At 39.7% G+C, this 2,527-nt stretch overlaps 1 non-coding gene across 1 annotated transcript; it reads right to left on the reverse strand.

Moving 5' to 3' along the window:
* Positions 1-1,805: 1,805 nt before the first annotated feature.
* LOC133240797 (U6 spliceosomal RNA) lies at positions 1,806-1,908 on the reverse strand. Its single transcript, XR_009734395.1, has one exon. It is a non-coding gene; the product is annotated as a U6 spliceosomal RNA (small nuclear RNA).
* Positions 1,909-2,527: the final 619 nt, after the last annotated feature.

Here is a 2,527-nt window from a genome sequence, read left to right on the forward strand (position 1 = left end):
AAGAATTGATGCTTTTGAACTGTGGTGTTGGAGAAGACTCTTGAGAGTCCCTTGGACTGCAAGGAGATCCAACCAGTCCATTCTGAAGGAGATCAGCCCTGGGATTTCTTTGGAAGGAATGATGCTAAAGCTGAAACTCCAGTACTTTGGCCACCTCATGCGAAGAGTTGACTCATTGGAAAAGACTCTGATGCTGGGAGGGATTGGGGGCAGGAGGAGAAGGGGACGGCAGAGGATGAGATGGCTGGATGGCATCACTGACTCGATGGATGTGAGTCTGAGTGAACTCCGGGAGTTGGTGATGGACAGGGAGGCCAGGCGTGCTGCGATTCATGGGGTCACAAAGAGTCGGACACGACCGAGCAACTGACCTGATCTGATCTAGGTTATTTATTTGACTTTTATCCTGTTTCTTGAGGTATGACTGTACTGCTATGAATCTTCCCCTTAGCACTGCTTTTACAGTGTCCCATACGTTTTGGGTTGTTGTGTTTTCATTTTCATTTGTTTCTATGCATATTTTGATTTCTTTTTTGATTTCTTCTCTGATTTGCTGGTTATTCAGCAGCATGTTTTCAGTCTCCATATGTTGGGATTTTTAATAGTTTTTCTCCTGTAATTGAGATCTAATCTTACTGCATTATGGTCAGAAAAGATGCTTGGAATGATTTCAATTTTTTTGAATTTACCAAAGCTAGATTTATGGCCCAGGATGTGATCTATCCTGGAGAAGGTTCCATGTGTGCTTGAGAAAAAGGTGAAATTCATTGTTTTGGGGTGAAATGTCCAATAGATATCAATTAGGTCTAAATGGTCTATTGTATCATTTAAAGTTTGTGTTTCCTTGTTAATTTTCTGTTTAGTTGATCTATCCATAGTGGGAGTGTGGTATTAAAGTCACCCACTATTATTGTGTTATTGTTAATTTCTCCTTTCATACTTGTTAGCATTTGTTTTACATATTGTGGTGCTCCTATGTTGGGTCCATATATATTTATAATTGTTATATCTTCTTCTTGGGTTGATATCTTCTTTGATATTATGTTTGATCAATATGTAGTGTACTTCTTTGTCTCTTTTCACAGCTTTTGTTTTAAAGTCTATTTTATCTGATATGAGTATTGCTACTCCTGCTTTCTTTTGGTCTCTATTTGCATGGAATAACTTTTTCCAGCCCTTCACTCTCAGTCTGTATGTGTCCCCTGTTTTGAGGTGGGTCTCTTGTACACAACATATATAGGGGTCTTGTTTTTGTATCCATTCAGCCAGTCTTTGTCTTTTGGCTGGGGCATTCAACTCATGTATGTTTAAGGTAATTATTGATAAGTATGATCCTTTGGCCATTTACTTTATTGTTTTGGGTTCAAATTTATACACCCTTGTTGTGTTTCCAGTCTAGAGAAGGTCCTTTGGCATTTGTTGGAGAGCTGGTTTGATGGTGCTGAATTCTCTCAGCTTTTGCTTGTCTGTAAAGCTTTTGATTTCTCCTTCATATTTGAATGAGATCCTTGCTGGGTACAGTAATCTGGGCTATAGGTTATTTTTTTTCATCACTTTATATGTCCTGCCATTCTCTCCTAGCCTGAAGAGTTTCTATTGAAAGATCAGCTGTTATCCTTATGGGAATCCCCTTGTGTGTTATTTGTTATTTTTCCCTTGCTGCTTTTAATATTTGCTCTTTCTGTGTAATCTTTGTTAATTTGATTAATATATGTCTTGGGGTGAGAGCAAGCTAGCCAGTAATCACTTCCCTATGTGCTCTCCACAGTCTGAACCCCTCTGAGATCTTCACATGGTTACACAGAAAAAATATGGAATGCTTCTTGAATTTGCATGTCATCCTTGCTCAGGGGCCATGCTAATCTTCTCTGTATCGTTCCAATTGTAGTATATGTGCTGCTGAAGCGACTGCTGGAAAATTATTTTTAAAAAATCAAAGAAAATAAGAATAATAGAATAGTACGATTTTTTTCCACATAAATGACAGAAAAAAATATTTTTTAAAGAAAATTTTGAGAATTATTAGTCACTGTTCTTCATGGATATGAGCAACAAATGTTATCTTTTAGAGAGGGATGAACAACCTGAAAAATAATTCTAAAAGTTATTTTTGGTGTATACAAATTCCTTATTTTTCATCAAACGGAATTGATATGTTTTGAGCATGGCAGCTGCGATGGTGCATGAACATGCCCGAAAGGAGCACCTAGGGAGGCAGGTCAGGGGCCACGGCTGAGAGAAGCTACCCTGCGTCTGAGGTAAGGAGTGTCAGCTGGGCTTTGCTGGAGCAGCCGTGAAGAGAGACCCCACATCCAAGGTAAGTGAAACCCAAGTAAGATGGTAGGCACTGAGAGAGGGGATCAAAGGGCAGACAGACTGAAACTACAATCACAACTAGCCAATCTGATCACATGGACCACAGCCTTGCCTAACTCAATGAAACTAAGTTGTGCCATTTGGGGCCACGCAAGACAGACGGGTCATGGTGGAGAGGTCTGACACAATGCGGTCCACTGGATAAGGGAAT

The sequence above is a fragment of the Bos javanicus genome, chromosome 28 (genome assembly GCF_032452875.1).
Source record: "Bos javanicus breed banteng chromosome 28, ARS-OSU_banteng_1.0, whole genome shotgun sequence".
Taxonomy (NCBI): domain Eukaryota; kingdom Metazoa; phylum Chordata; class Mammalia; order Artiodactyla; family Bovidae; genus Bos; species Bos javanicus.